Source organism: Phascolarctos cinereus, unplaced genomic scaffold, assembly GCF_003287225.1.
Source record: "Phascolarctos cinereus isolate Bilbo 61053 unplaced genomic scaffold, phaCin_HiC Scaffold_5;HRSCAF=322, whole genome shotgun sequence".
NCBI classification, from domain to species: Eukaryota; Metazoa; Chordata; class Mammalia; order Diprotodontia; family Phascolarctidae; genus Phascolarctos; species Phascolarctos cinereus.
Window position 1 is genome coordinate 202,967,982 of NW_027555958.1, and position 17,350 is coordinate 202,985,331.

Consider the following 17,350-nt stretch of genomic DNA (forward strand, 5'->3'; position numbering starts at 1 on the left):
TGGCTGTCCAAAAGGAGTAAGAGACCTGAGGAATAGAATAACCTCAGGTTGCAAGAAAATAGTGATCATACTTCTCCCTGGATCACAACACCTTTGAAACATCAAAAAGGAAAACACAGACAGACATACACACAAACACACTCCAAGAAAGTAAAAAAATAATAAACTTTTATCTACATTCAGAGTACATCAATTCATTTTTTGCATATGGATAGGATTTTCCATCATGAATCCTTTCTAATTTCTTGGATCATTTTGTTGCTGAGAAGAGTTAAGTTATTTATAGTTGATCATCACATAATGTTGTTATTACTATGTACAATGTTCTGGTTCTGTTCATTTCCTTTGCATCAGTTCATATAGTTCTTTCCATGTTTTTTTTTTTCTGAAATCTGCCCACTCATCATTTCTTATTGCTCAATAGTATTCCGTTACATCCATACATAACAACTTGTCCAGCCATTCCCCAATTGAAGGCCATCCCCTCAATTACCAATATTCTTTGCCATCAGAAAAAGAGCTGCTCTGCACACACACACACACACACACATGTATATGTGTGTGCATGTGTGTAGGTCTTCTTTTCCCTTTTTATGATGTCCTTGGTATACAGACCTAGTAGTTATTGCTGGATCAAAGAGTATGCAGAGTTTGGCAATCTCTTCTCTCTTTTGGCTCCTCCTGGTTTAGGTATCAACACAATTTTTGTAGCATAAAAAGAATTTGATAAGATTCCTTGTTCACTTATTTTTGCAAATAATGTATATAGTACAGGAATTAATTGTTCTTTAAATGTTTCATAGAATGCATTTGTGAACCCATCTGGCCTGGGGAATCTTTTCTTGGGGAGTTCATTGATAACTTTTTCTATTTCTTTTTTTCTTTAAGTTGGATTTATTTAGGTATTCACTTTCCTCCTCCTTTAATCTGGGCAATGTTTATTTTTTTTGGGAAATAATTCTTTATTTCATTCAGATTGTCAGATTTATTAGTATATAATGAAAAAAATTCCTAATAATTATTTTGATTTCCTTTTCATTTGTGATTGATCATGAAGGACTTTTGAAACACCTCCATACAACCCTGGTCTCTCCTTTCCTCCACTCTCTTCCCTTGAGTCAAGAGGGTATCTCAGAAAGGGGATTGCACACAGCCTCGGGTTTTTCTGTTACCACCTCTCATCCCAGATCAGACTAGGAGAAGTGTTTCATGTTTTCTCCCACCTTTGAATTCACCCTCCCCCATCTGATGAAATGAAGGAAGGGGGTGGGGCAGGAGCTATAGCATAGGCCCCAGTGGTAATGGCCCTGGGGCCCTGGGCACTTTGTAACTCATCCAGAAAGCCAGGTTCAGTGCATCTTGCTCACTTCCTCCTCCCCACCCCTCCCCCTGCCCCAGCAATTGTTTGGAGAGAGGAAAGTGATCTCATGAAGGCAGTAGGAGGTAAAAAAAAAAAAGCCAGCCACTGAACTTGGAGTCAAGGGTTTCACCCTTCAGTGCAACACTGAATTCTAGAGGGCAGAAGTATTACACAGGTTATACTTGTACAATCATGTTAAACATATTTCCACATTAGTCATGTTGTGAAAGAAGAATCAGAACAAAAGGGGAAAACCATGAAAAAGAAGAAAAACAAAAAGAAATAGTTAAAATGTCATGCTTCAATCTGCATTCAGACTCCATAGTTATTTTTCTGAATATGGATAACATTTTCTGTCATGAGTCTTTTGGAATTTTTTTGATTATTGAATTGCTGAGAAGAGCTAAGTCTATCACAGTTGATCATCACATAGTGCTGCATTACTCTGTACAATGTTCTCCCTGGTTCTGCTTACTTCACTCAGTATCAGTTCACAGAGAATAGGGAGCTACTCTCAACTATTTTATTGGGTTATCACTGGAGATTCTATATTGTTCCTCAGCTCCTGTTTCATCACCAAATGTGTTGGAATTATCAATATTTGTTGCCCACTGAACCGGAAAAATAATGTATCTATCTGTTACTTCTTCTGTAATGACAACATAGCTTAGACTGCAAATTTGAAGACTTGTGAAGGAATGGGGGCCAATCTGGAATTTATAAACACATAAGAGTAGCAGAATTTTCATTTCTGAGCAAAAAACTATTGAAGAGAATTCTACATCAGGCTGACAAACCAATTGATTCTTGGTCATTGGCACTGGGTGGATGGCACAGCACTCAACAAAAATTTGAGCTTCTGGGATATAAGGGAGCCAAACAACATTTTTGGACATTTGGACAGTGTACTGTAAGAGATAATTTAAATGCAAATCACAACTGAAATATGACATGCTTCTTCAAGATGTATCAAATTTGTGAAATGTCATTGAGAAGTTTTTTGACTGAAAAAGAAGTAGAGAGAATATATGCTCTTTAAATAGTAACAAAGGATGAAATGCTATTTATGTTCACATACAATGTATTTATTGTTATTTTAAATGAATCAATAAATGAACTAATAAAAAAAGACAAATAATAAATCTTCAAGAGGATGTGGGAGAATTGGGACACTAATACACTGTTGGTGAAGTTGTGAGCTGATTCAACTATTCTGGAGAGTTATTTAGAACTATGACCACAGGGCAATCAAACAGTGTATACTCTTTGATCATCAACAACATGATTCTCTTGCATTACTCCCATTTATTTTCTTAATTTTTCTTCTTTTCTAATTTAATTTTTAAACTCCTTTTTGAGCTCTTCCATGAGTTCTTTTGGCACTTGAGAATGATTCTTTTTTTTTTTTTGGAGGATAAGGCTGGTGGTGTGTGAAGAGTGTTTGCCCATAAGTATTTTGACTTTGTTGTCCTTTTCTGAGTTTGTGTCTTGAGCTTCCTTGTCACCATAATAAATTTCTATGGCTAGATGTTTTTTTGCTCATCCTTCCAACTTTTTTTCTTAGTTTTGTATTTGACCTCTGCCCCTGGGTTTGAAGGTGCACTGTCCCAAGCTTATTCTTCTGGGGGCTGCAGGTTCTGGCTGTTTGCCTGGTGCTACACTGGTCCTGCCCTGAGGCCCAATGGAGACCGTTGTGCCTGATGCTTCACTGATTAGGTTGGGTACGATGAGGGATGGTTGACATTGTTGGATGCTGCAGGGGTCTGGAAGCTTACCTGCTGCTGACCTCAGGCCTGTGATGAGAAAAGTCTCAGGTATTGGCCTGTGTATTAAGACACATGGGGGTCCTGGAGCTCACATCCACCTTTGTGTTGAGGCATGTGTAGTGTCAGGCACTGGCATCTGCCCTTTTGCCCAGGGCTGTGCTAAAGCATATAGGGCATGTGTATATGGAATCAGCCTCTTTGCTTGGGTATGCTGAAGCATGTGTGGGATCTCCAATGCAGACATTTGCCTGCTTGTGTGCACAGTGGCTCAGGATCTGCAGCTGACTTGATGAATGAGGGTCTGCATCTGGCTTGTAGGGACACTTCCTATTCTGAACTGTGCTCCCCTTTTATCCAAGTGAGACACACCTTTCCTGCCAACCTTCCAAGTTTCTTATTCTAGAAGACTTTTTCACCCTGCCTTGTTGTTTTATAGTTGTTTGGAGGTAAAACTGGAAAGTTCAAGTGATTTTCTGCTTCCTCCATCATCTTGGCTCCCAGAAGTCTGCTGCTACCAAATAATTTTTTTTTCAGTAACCCTAGAAAAAAATTAATTCATTTGGAAGATCAAAGTTTCAGAAATATTAATAGAATCATTTTTATTAAAAAAAATGAAGGAAGGTGGCATAACAGCATCAGGTTTCAAACTATACTATGAAGTGGTAATCATGAAAACAATTTGTTGCTGGAAAAGAAACAGAATAGTCTACCAGAATTCATTTTTTGACAAAAATTGCTGTAAAAATTAGAAAGCATTTCATTTTAAACTAGGCATAAATTAACATCTCTGAAAATGTAACAAAATAAGGACAAAATTGATTGGTACAAGATTTAGACACAAATGATGATATCATAAGAAAATTGGGGAGCATAAAAATTTTACTTTTCAAATTGATACAGAAGGGAAGGATTTATGAGATAAATGGAATAAAGAGATAAAGATCACTGGAATAAAATGGATCACTTTGATTACATTAAATTAAAAAAAATGTTTTTACATTAACAAAACCAATGAAACCAAAGTTAGAAAGAAAGCAGGAAACATAAAATTTTCACAGGAAAAATAAAGCCATCTGATAAAAGCCTTGGTGGGTTGTGACCTGTGCCAGATGTCTCAGAGAACAACTTGTAATTATACCCAAAGGGCTATAAAACCTTCCATACCTTTTGATCTGTAAATACCATCACTTGGTCTATAACCCAAAAACATCAAAGAAAAGGGAAAGTAACCTATATATATGAAAAATATTTATAACAGTTCTTTTGGTGATGGCAAAGAACTGAAAATTGATGAGATGCCCATCAATTGGGGAATGGCTGAACAAGTTGTGGTACATGATTGTGATGAAATACTATTCTGCTCTGAGAAATGATAAGCAGTATAATTTCATTAAAAAGCTGCAAAATCTTTATGAACTCATACAAATTGAGTAGAATAAGTAATACATTGCTTATATTAACATTAATATTGTAGGGATGATCTATTCTGCAATACTTAAATAGTCTGATCAAGACAATGATCCAAGTTAATTCTGAAAGACCCATTACAAAAAAAAAATACTATCCATCCCGAGTGAGATCTGTTGAACTCTCAGCACAAATTGAGGCATTATTTTTTTTCACTATATATTTCCTTTTTTTTAATTTTAATTTTGAAAATTGCTAATATGGCAATATGTTTTGAATTGCTTGACAAGATATTTTACTTACTTTACCAACCCTAGTGGAAGGGAAGGATGGAGGGAGAGAATTTAGAACTAATTTTTTAATGAATGTTAGAAATAAACTTATGGCCTTCTTGGGACCTGTATTCAATATTTCTACATATGTTAGTATTAATAAAACATCCCTATAAAATGTTACCTGTGAGTTAAAATAATATTTGCTTATCCACTTTAAGTGATCAGTACTGAGTATCTACAACAATACCTATAGCACTTGGCTCTACATGTCAATAGGACTTGGTGTATTGTTTTTTTTCCCCCATTGTCTTTTATTTATGATTTCTCCAGTATGTTTTAATCCATATCACATTTTGAAAATGACCATTTATTTAGAATCACAGGACATGGGTAAGAATCTTAGCTCTACTAATTATACCTGTATAACCTCGAGAAAATTACTTAACCTAAGGTCTCAGGCTTTTTAATCTATTAAATGATATATTTGGATTAGACAGACTGTAAGTAAGGATATGTTGGTAACTATTCAGTGGCTATATCTGTGGGTGAAAAAAGTAAATACACAATACATTTCTAAGTTTAATCTGCATTATTAATATTTTATCTATTACTTTCTTAAAGATAGGCGATCAACTAAATAATAAATCAAGCTCTGATATATAATATTTGCCAATCTCTTAGTTATAAATATTCATGTTGAAAATTTAATAAGTGAATCTTGAGTCTGTATGAACTCTCTCCAGTACACATTTGCTCTGCGGGCACTTTTTAGTCTAAACCTATTATTCTTATAAGCTTATAATTCAATATTGAAATGAAGTTAATTTTTATTGAAGCAGATATCTTAACAAATCATATGTATATTGTAGAATTAAAGAATATGAATCTCATGTAATCTTTGTAAATTCCATGTACTCATCTAATACAGCACTTTGCTTCATCAGGGCTGTTATATTTTACGTATGCAAAGCCTTCTTTAGGAAGAGTTTCAAGTCTCCAAATACTTACAGAATTAATTTCCTAATATCTACTCTAATTTTCTTCTTCCAAAGCCTGAAAGGCTTTACACACACACACACACACACACACACACATTTGTGAAATAGATGTGTATACACACAACACACACACATATATATATAAATTTATATGTCTATATATGTATGTATGTATGTATACATATATAACCTCACATCTACATACATACTTTTAGTGCTTATGAGCTTAAAAGTAATACTACTGTGGCAATATATGCTGTGATTTTATAAAATTATGTCACCATTTTCATGATCTTTGATTACTACCAAAGTAGAAATTTAACTCTTGTATGCCTCACTTGATGGTCTTTTAGTGTACTCTGATACTTAAGTGAGAAATCATTGCTAGTTCTTTGCCCATTATATTCATTCAAACCAAGTTATTGTTAAATGTGTCATCCTACTCCCAATATGTATATATATATATATATATATATATATATATATATATACATATATATATATATACATATATATGTATATATATATATATATATATGTATATATATGACATTATGACTTGAATTTGTACAAAAATAAATGTAGAGTTTTTAAATCTTTATCATTTGATGGAAAATTAAATATCAATAAAATTCTTCTAGCTTATCCTCATTGCATATAATGCTTGCTGATGGTTTTGATAAATGCTATCTGTCATTTTAGGAAGACTGAATTTATTCCTATGCTTTCTAATGTTTTAATAGGAATGAATGTTTTACTTTTTTGACATACTTTTCCTGCATCTATTGAGATAGTCATACTATACCAATAGTTTTCCTAATATCAAATCAGTCCTGCATTCCTGGTATAAATCATACCTGGTCTTAGTATATTATCCTTCACATAAGTTGTTTTAATCTCTTTGCTAATATTTTATTTAAAATTTTTGCATCTATATTCAATAGGGAAATTAGTCTATAATTCTCTTTCTCTCTTTCGGCTTTTCCTGGTTTAGGTATCAACACCATATCTATATCAGAAAAAGAATTTGGTATGACTCCTTCACCTATTTTCCCAAATAGTTTATGTAATATTGGAATTAGTTGTTATTTAAATGATTGATAGAATTCACTTTTAAATCCATTTAGCCCAGGAAATTATTTCTTAGGGAAATCATTGATTAGTTCTTGAATTTCCTTTTTTCTGAAATGAGGTTGTTTAAATATTTTATTTCCTCTTCCATTAATCTAGGCAATTGATATTTTTGTACATATTCATCCATTTCACTAACTTTTCAATTTAATGTAATCAAGTTATCCTGTTTGGTCATGAATTCTTCTGTTCTCCACACATCTAATAAGTAAACTATTCCTTGATTTACCAGTTTGCTTACAGCATCAGCCTTTATATCTAAATGATGAAGCCATTTTTATTTTATTTTTGTATATGATATGAGATTTTGGTCCATGCCTAGTTTCTGCAATACTCTCTTTCATTTTTCCCAGCAGCTTTTGTCAAGGAGCAAATTCTTATCCTAGAAGCTGGGGTCTTTGGGTTTATCAAACGATAGATTACTATAGTCATTGACTACTGTATCTTTCATACCTAAACTATTCCACTGATCCACTGCTGCATTTCTTGGACAGTACCAAATAGTTTTGATGATTGCTGCTGTATAATACAATATAAGATCTGAACAGCTAAGCCTCATTCTGCTGCATTTCTTTTCATTAGTTCCCTTGATATTCTCCTCCTTTTGTTATTCTAAATGAATCTTATCATTACTTTTTCTAGCTTTATAAAATAAATTTTGGTAGTTTGATTGGCATGGCACTGAATAAGTAAATTAGCTTAGGTAGAATTGTCGTTTTTATTATATTAGCTCAGCCTATCCATGAGCAATTGATTTTTTTTCTAATTATTTAGATATGACTTTATTTGTGTGAAAAGTGTTTTGTAATTGTATTCATATAGTTCCTGGGTTTGCTTCTGTAGGTAGACTCCTAAATATTTTATAATGTCTACAAGAAGTTTAAATGTTATTTCTCTTTCTATCTCTTGCTGTTGGACTTTGCTGGTAATGTGTAGAAATGCTGATGATTTATGTGGGTTTATTTTATAACCTGTAACTTTGCTAAAGTCGTTTATTATTTCAAGTAGTTTTTTACTTGATTCACTAGGATTCTGTGAGTATATCATCATGTCATCTGCAAAGAGTGATAGCTGTTTCTTCTTTGCCTATTCTAATACCTTCAACTTCATTTTCTTCTCTTATTGCTAAAGCTACCATTTCCAGTATGATATTGAACAACAGAGGTGATACTGGAAATTCTTGTTTCACACCCAGTCTTACTTCAAATGGTTCTAGCTTGTGTCCATTACACATGATGCTTGCTGAAGGTTTTGAGTAAATGCTACTTATTATTTTAAGGAAGACTCCATTTATTCCTATTCTCTCTAGTGTTTTTAATAGGAATGGTTGTTGTATTTTGTCAAAAGCCTTTTCTGCATCTATTGAGATGATCATGTGATTTCTGCTCTTTTTGTTGTTGATATGATGAATTACACTGATAGTTTTCCTAATATTTAACCAGTCCTGCATACCTGTTATAAATCCAACCTGCTCATAATGTATTATTCTCAAGATAAGTTGTTGCAATCTTTTTGCTAAAATGTTTTTTTTTTTAATTTTTGCATCTATATTCATTAGGGAAATTGGTCTATAATATTCTTTCTGATTTGACACATCCCTGTTTAGGTGTAAGCCCAATATTCATATCACGAAAAGAATTTGGTAAGACTCCGCCTATTTTCCCAAATATTCTATATAGTAATGGAATTGATTTTTCTTTAAATGTTTGATAGAATTCACTTGTAGATCCATCTGGCCCTGTAGTTTTTCTTTTTTTTTTTTCCTAGGTAGTTCATCAATAGCTTGTTCAATTTCTTTTTCTCAGATGGGGTCATTTAAGTATTTTACTTTCTCTTCCATCAACCTGGACAATTTATATTTTTGTAAATATTCATCCTTTTCACTTAAATTATCATATTTATTGGCATACAGTTGGGCAAAATACTCCCTAAATATTGTTTTAATTTCCTCTTCCCTGGTGGTGGAGTCACCTTTTCCATTTCTGGCACTGGTAATTTTGTTTTCTTTTTTTTAAAATTAAATTAATTTTTAATTTAATTTCTTGTAAATTTTGTGTTTTTTTTTAAAACAACACTGTAGGATTATGGTTCTTAATCTGCTCTGCTAACCATTTCAGTTTTATGAGTGAGTTCTTCCCATTCATATTCAAAGTTATGATTACTGTCTTATTCTCCTTTTCCCTCATTTATGTTTTTTCTCTCCTTTTTTCTTTCTCTTCTCAGTAAAGTTTTGATTTCAACCACCACCTTCCTCAATCTGCCCTCTCTTCTATTAGCCTCCTCCCTTTTCTTTTCCCTTTACCCTTTTTATTTCCTGTAGGGTAAGTTAGATTTCTATACCTAACTGATTATGTTGTTCCCCCTGAATCTGTAGAGAGTAATGTTCAAACAATGCTGATCTCCTTTCCTTCTTTCCTTCTACTGTAATTGTTTTTTGTGCCTTTTAATGGGATATAATTTATCCTCATCTTCCTCCTCCTTTTTTCTTCTCCCAGTACTATCCTTTTTCACCACTTAATTAGATTTTTTATCATCACATCAAAGTAAAATTAGAAACACACCCTCTAAGAGTACTCCTTTTTAAATGTCATTATGACATTATAGTTATTAAGAGTTAAAAGTGTCATCTTCTCTTGTAGGGATGTAAACAATTTGACCTTATTAAATTATGTTATCATTGCTGTTGTTTCTTTCCTGTTTACCTTTTTATGCCTTTCTTGAATATTCTATCTGTAGGTTAAATTTTCTGTTGAGCTCTGTTCTTTTCATCAGCAAGGTTTAGAAGTCCCCTATTTCATTGAATGCCCATCTCCTCCCCTGAAATATTATGTTCAATTTCCTCAATAGTTAATCCTTGGTTGTAATACAAGCTCCTTTTCCTTAAGGAATGTTGTATTCCATGCCCCCTGATCTTGTAATGTAGAAGCTACAAGGTCCTCTATGTGGTTCTATGGTATTTAAATTGTTTCTTTCTGGCTGCTTGCAATATTTTCCCTTTGATCTGGTAGTTTTGGAATTTAACTACTATATTCCTTGGTGTTTTCAATTTGTGATCTCTTACAGGAGGTGATAGGTGGATGGTTTTGGTGACTAACTTATCTTTTGGTCCTAAGACCTCAGGGCAGTTTTCTTTGATAATTTCCTCCAGGTTGTTGTCCAGGCTCTTTTTTTCAGCATGGTTTTCAGGTGAATCAATTATTTTAAAATTTTCTATCATGGATCTATTTTCCAGGTCTGTTGTTTTACCAGTGATGTATTTTACATTTTCTTGTACTGTTTTTTCATTCTTTTGTTTCTGTTTGACTGTTTCCTGCTCTCTCATAGAGTCATTAGCTTCCACTTACCCTATTCTAGTTTTTGATGAATTGTTTTCTTCTATTAGATTTTTTACCTCCTTTTCCATTTAGATTATTTGACTTTTTAAGGAGTTCTTCTCTTCAGTGTGTTTTTTGTGCCTCCTTTTCCATTTAGAGAATTCTTCTTCTTAAAGACTTGGTTTCTACAGTTAATTTTTGTCCTTCTTTATCCAAGCTATTGAGTCTCTCTTGCATACCTTTCATTTCTTTTCCCAATTTTTCTTCTATCTTTATTATTTGACTTTTAAAATCCTTCTTGAGTTCTTCCAAGAAGGCTTTTTGGGCTTGAGGCCAGTTCATATCCCCCTTTGAAGTTTCAGATCTGGGTATATTAGCAATGTTGTCCATTTCTGAATTTGTGCCTTGATCTTCCCTTTCCCAAAAATAAGAATCTGTGGTTATTTTTTGTTTTTGCTTTTTCTTCTGGGTGTTTACCTATTTTCTGACTTTAAAAAAAAGAGAAAGTTGAATTCTCCTGCTGGAGCAAAGTTCACACTTACCCAAGGTTCTTTTCCTGCTCACTTGGGCCTTGTACTTCAGTGTTTGCGTTCTGCTCACCCAGGCCTTGCACAGGGATGTTTTGCTGCTAGTGCATGTCTGTCAGTCTTGAGCTTTGCCTCCTAGAGTTGTACTTCCCAGAGTTGTGCTGAGGTACAGGGTGATTTGGCTACTGCAGAACACTGTTGCTCATGGTGGTTTTCTGAGCTTGTGTCTACCAGTTCCCCCCGCCCCTGTATTTAGTCTCTTGTGAGGGTGGGGTCTGGCTGTTGGCACTTTCCTGCTCCACCAACCTGGGTCTCAGTATCTCCCCCTAGTGTGCTTAGGTGGGGTTTGGCACTGGCTTGCTTAGATGCCTGCATTCCTGTACTGCTCCATGTCCCCCAGAACAACAGGGGCCTTTCCCATTAATCCCCAAGCTTCCTGGGGCACAAGACTGCTTTGCCCTGTCTTTTTTTTTTGTCTCAGAGTTTTTCCTGGGTTGATATTTTCTATTCTTTTAGAGATAAAGGAGGGAGGATGAGAGTGACTTATTTTGACTCCACCATCTCAGATCCTTGAAGTGGAAATCTAATAATCTATACTTAATGTTTAAGAGTACAAAAAAATCATAAATTAAATCATGTTAGAGCCACAACTTTCAGACATTAAGATATATTTTTTGTAGTTGTATTGGGATTTTGCTAATGGGTACTTGCTCTACAATAAAAACTGTGCATTTTAAAAGTGTTTAAATTGCTTTAGAAAATTGTAATAGCAATATATTTTTTTAATTTGATAAAGTGGAAGTAAAAGATTTAGACTTGTAAGGGCCCTTAGAAGTCAGCTGCTCCGAGTGTCTTAGATAGAGCTGAGGAACCATGAGACTAAAAATGGTTTAAAAACCTGTGAATAATCACACACATATTAATTAAATTGTAAAGATGGCATTTGAAATCCAAACATTGGGCAGATCCAAAATGGCAAAGAAGAGGCAATAATTCATTTGAACTCTTATAACTTTCCTTTCTAAACAACTTTAAAATAATTACTCAAATTGAATTCTGGATTATCAGAATCAACAAAACGTTAGGGTGAGACATATTTCCAACCCAATACAACTTGGTTGATAGGAAAAGTCTGTGACACTGAAGTGGGAGTCAGCTCAGGGCATAGCAAAGATGGCAGTAACAATAGTAATAGATATTGGAGGTTGCTGTGATAGTAATAGCAACAGATTCTGGAACTCTTATCCCAGAGATGTTCAAGGGTTCAGAACTCAGAGATATTACAGGGGAAACTTTGCTGACACTGAGTGTGCAAGACTCTGTTGCACTGTCCATGTGTAGCTACAGAGCACAGCAACAGTGTGAAGAGGGGCACTAGGATGTGTGTCCTCAGGGGACCTAGCCAGTTGGTCACAGTTTCATAGACTATTAAACAATATCAGTACAACACATATATGCACCAAATGGCACAGCCTCTAAATTTTTAAAGTTAAATGAATTATAGGAGGACATGTTGGTAAAACTATATTCATGGAGGACCTCAAGTTTCTACTGTCAGAGCTAGACAATTTCAATCATATAATAAATAAGAAAGTAGGCAAGGAGATGAATCTTATCTTAGAAAAATTACATATGAGAGACCTCTGCAGAAAATATAATGGGAATAGAAGACAGTATCCATTTTTCTTTAGCTTTGCATGGCACTTTCATAGACATTTTCCATTTATTAGTGCATTAAAAACTTCACAATAAAATGCAGAAAAATAAAAGAAAATAAATGCACTCTTTTCAGATTATAATGCAATAAATATTACATTCAATCAAGGACTGTGTAAGCATAGTCTAAAATTTAATTAGAAACTCCATAATCTAATCCTAGAGAATGAGTGAGTTAAAGAACAAATCCTGGAAAAAAAAAACCTAATTAATTTCAACTTAGAAAATGACAACAATGAGAAAACATACCAAAAATTCTGGACTGCAGCCAAATGAGTATTAGATTTATGTCTCTAAATGGGTATAATGTTGGAGGAGGGAGGAAGCAGAAAAATGAAGTGGGCATGAAATTAAAAAAAAAACTAAAACAAAAACAAAACTAAAAAAAGAACAAATTAAAAATCCCTAATTAAAGAATATTTAATAGCCTTATCTTTAGAAAGAGAAATGGAACAATCCATCAAAGAGGTCCATAAGAAACCATACCCAGGACTAGATGGATTCACAAGTGAATTCTACCGAACAAGTAAAGAACAATTAATTCCAATACCATATAAACAATTTGTAAAAATAGATAAATGAATCCTACCAGATTACTCCATGATGCATATGATGATGATACCTGCACCAATAAGAAGACAAACAAAAAATGAAAATTATAGGCCAGTTTCCTAATGAATAGTACTACAAATACATATCTTTTAATAGCATTTTCCCAGTTGCATGCCCAAGCAATTTTTAGCATTGATTTTTATAAGATTTTGATTTCCAAATCTTTCTCCTTCCCCTCTCCCCTACTGTCTCATTTTCTGAGAATGGTAGCAATTTGATATAGGTTGTATGCTATTACAGTTATGAAAGAAGAAACAGATTAAAAAAAAAGAATAAAGTAAGTGAAAAAAATGCTTACCTTAAACTACCCTGTTTTTTGCACTCCATTACAAGATTAAATGTCATGAAAAATGTTAATAAGTGGATGCAGTGAAAAATAGCTTTTATGAACATACCACAAGAAATTAACTCTCTCTGTCTCCGCCTGTCTGCCTCTCAATTTCTCTCTCACTCTCTCTCTCTCTCACTCTCTCTCTCTCTCTCTCTCTCTCTCTCTCTCTCTCTCCCTATCTCTGTCTGTCTCTCTCCCCATATCATATTTTAATTTATTATTAAAACAATGATTGAAAGCTGCAAGCTATCTGAAATGATGTTTTGCAAGTTAAAAGGAGAGATACAAAATCTAGCACAATGTATTGAAAATTATTTATGTAACAACATTTCATCCCCCATGTGCTGTTTCCCTTCACATTTTTTTATTAGATTTCAGGTACTTCTTTTAACAGATGACCTTTTATAGCCATATGCCTCTAAATTCTATTTTTTGCATATAAACAGAGAGAAAACTTTAGTAGACAATAACCATCATTTCTGAATAATAATTTTAATGAATAATTCAGAATGGAAATAAGTTTTCAGTGTCATAAAAGTCATAGTTTCAAATGAGGCTTTCTGACTCAATATGACCTTTTAAATTCCAGACCATAATTTTTATTTAACCTGTGATCCTTTGTGAAATTAATTTAGCTGAGCCTCCATGTTACAAAAAACATTCTACAGAGATTACACATGATTTGTAGAGGAAAGCAATTGTTAAAATCTCAACTATATTTATGCCTAAGTGTATTTTCAAATAAAAAAAATAGATTTGTTTTTTCTGAGATTAGAAAAGGAAAAGTAATGTAAGGAATACAGCTAGCAGATCAACCATGATTTAATGAAGACACATTGTCATTAAATTATTTTGAATAGAAAGGGTATTCATTGTATTACAAAAGTCGTGTTCAATTTCTTCTTTATGCTCAATGTCAGAATAATTAAATCTTATATGCATAGTCAATTTCAGTCACTCGCGGCATTTGCAGTACTGATTCAAGATTGTAGAGACTCAATGGGTAGAGACTTGAAAGTATCAGTTGCTTAACTTCTATGCTGTGAGCAAGAACCACCTACTGATTGGTTTGAATTTAAAAAAAATGTAATTTGAAGGGGTAAGAACAGCTTTGCAACTAGGCATATGTGATCAACTATAGACGGAGAAGAGAAGTCTGATAAATGTGAAAATAGCACAATTTGTCAGTAGATCAATCACATAATATCATCTGAAGTCTGAATTTGCAGAACAGTGGAAGAAGAAAGGTTCAGAGCTCTGAAGAGGGCTGCAAATATTAACAGCAACATGCCCAAACAATGGGATGAAGTACTTTTTACCACTGAAAGCTCAAATCTTTGCTGCTAAACACCATCTCTCACACTTTAAATCTCTAGTCTCCTAAAACTTGGACACTTAGGAGATAAAAGTTGCATCAATTATTTTGCATAGGAGTATGAGTTTTCACTAAAATGTGATTCTGTATTCTTTAGAGCAAAGGGTCCTAATCTGGGCTCTGCAGATAGATTACAGGATGTCTGTGAATTTCAGTGGTGAATACTACAACTTTATTTCAATAAAATCATCTTTTTAAAAATTCTACAGATTGTTCTGAGGAATCTACAGATATCACCATACTTGTCAAATGGGTTCACACACACACACAAACACAAAGTTAAGAACCCTGTTTTCCAAAGTGTTTGCTGGTAGTTACTATCATTCTTATTATAATATTGAGGCTGGGAAGGACAGAATGACTGCTTTTCTATTTCCCTGCAACTTTGGGATAACTAGGTAAGAAGGTAGGAACAGCTACTCTTCAAATTTGGAAAAGTAGCCTTCCAGTAAATACTAATTTGAAAAATTGGTCAACTCACATCCTTCTTGAAATGTTTAGCTGCTGTGGAGTGTGGTGGGATGCAGTTGCAGGAATTTTATAGTTAAGTATTCTAAATCAGCTAGACATGTCAGATTAACAGTGGGGTATTTGTAGTGCCTGCAAAAATGAATCTAACATGAATGCCAAAATATATCTGATTATTTAATTACTGCTCTCTGGTTATCCTATTAACCTTCACTAATAAATGATACTAGTATAACTCAAGAGACAAGAGTGTAATATACAGAAAATAAAATAAGTGCTTACCTACTAGATGCTAAATGTCTAGGGGTAGGGATGAAAAATTTGTCAGGAAAAAAGTGTCAGGGGTCATATAGACCAAAGTCTGAAAATAAGTCAGAAGTCCAAAGCTTTTGTTAAAAAATAGGCCTAAAAAAATAGAAATATTGTATGAAATGATCTTTCCTAGTAACACTGGTTCAGAATTTATAATGCAGCCCTTGGTTCTTCAAAGTTGAGATAGATAAGAGGATGTTTGAATCGTCTACTGAAAAGGATTATCTGCAAGACTATATTTTCAAAGAAACAGGGTAAGTTTTTTGTCTCTAGAAGTATATATTAAAGGTATTAAAATCATCATATTTTAGTTAACCATCTTTTATTTGCAGAGCACTCTGATAGGGAAAAGAAATGTAAGGACAAAAAAGGTATTTGCCTACAATGATCTCACAATCTATGGGTGGTAAAGAGAAGAGTGACAGGTACAATTAAATACATAAGGAATTTGATAAGGGAATAAGTACTGAAATATAATACCAAATTGTGATTAAGATTTTAATCAAATCCTGCCCAGAATTTGATTATCTACTTTATTGAATAGAGTCAGCAGAAAATACTATGTAATGTAGAAAAGTATTTTTTGTTATTATTTTTGTTGTGCAAGTTTTCTGTCATGTATGTCTCTTTGTGACCCTGTGGACTAGAGCATGCCAGTATTGTCCATGGTGTTTTCTTGGCAAAGATACTGGAGTGGGTTGTCATTGCCTTTATCAGGGGGTTAAGGGAGACAGAGGTTAAGTGACTTACCCAAGTCACACAGCTAGTACGAGTCTAAGACCAGATTTGAACTACTCTTACTTACTCCAGACCTCACCCTCTCACTGAGACATCTAGTTGTCCCTGTCTTTTTGTTTTTCTTTTTGCCATCAAAATGCATGGAATGCTCATTTCAATAAGTGCTTCTTCAGGGATTGAGCATGAGGGTTCACAGAATTTCTGATGATTGGTCCAGCTACAGTGCTTATCAACCTAAAACTCAATCAAATTCTTGAATTTCTAATAAACTTCAAAAATTTAAAGAGTGGGAACAAAGCTTAAAATATCATTAAAGCCATTTCCCCTCCCCTTTATTTGAAGATCGACTCCACCAAACTTTCTTCTAGATAGTTATTCACCTTCTAGATCGTAGGAGGGAGTTGATAGAACAATCAAATTTACTCCTCAGCCTAATAAAAATTATTTGTTCAGTCTATGCTCATTTCTTCACTTTATTCCTAATCTCACTGTTGATGAAAAGTAGCTAATCTTCATCACTCAAGTACTAAAGATGCACATTTAGGACACCTCTTGCTGTTCATTTCTTCATTTTTTTTTCTTAGTCAGTCCTATATCTCAGTTTTACATTGATGATGGGACAATTGAAGTTTAATGTGGAAAAGAATCTTACTTCTCCAAGAAAGGGAGAACTTTGGATTATTCTGGCCTCAGTGAGACACATCCTTTATAAATAAAGACATTTGCAAAAAAAAAAAAATCTTTAATTAAAGTAGTCCCTAAGAATGCAATATACTATTCAGTCTGCCATTGAAGATAATGAACATTTTAGACAATGAAATACTCTTTTAAAAATATTCTGTTCTTGCTTGAGATTTTTTCCTTTTTTTTAAATTACATTTTTACTAGGGATTGGTAGTTGAACAGAAATGACTAAACATAGGTTTTTATATAGAAAATTCATGATTTTGTAAATATTCCTAACATCTAAAATATTTTACAGAAAAAATTTTCTTTTGTTTTTGCTTATAAATATATTCA

The 17,350-nt window shown here is 33.6% G+C and overlaps 1 pseudogene; it reads left to right on the plus strand.

The window, feature by feature from the left end:
* Window positions 1–1,812: 1,812 nt before the first annotated feature.
* LOC144457656 (C-type lectin domain family 4 member E pseudogene) lies at window positions 1,813–2,399 on the plus strand (annotated as a pseudogene).
* The last annotated feature ends 14,951 nt before the right edge of the window (window positions 2,400–17,350 follow it).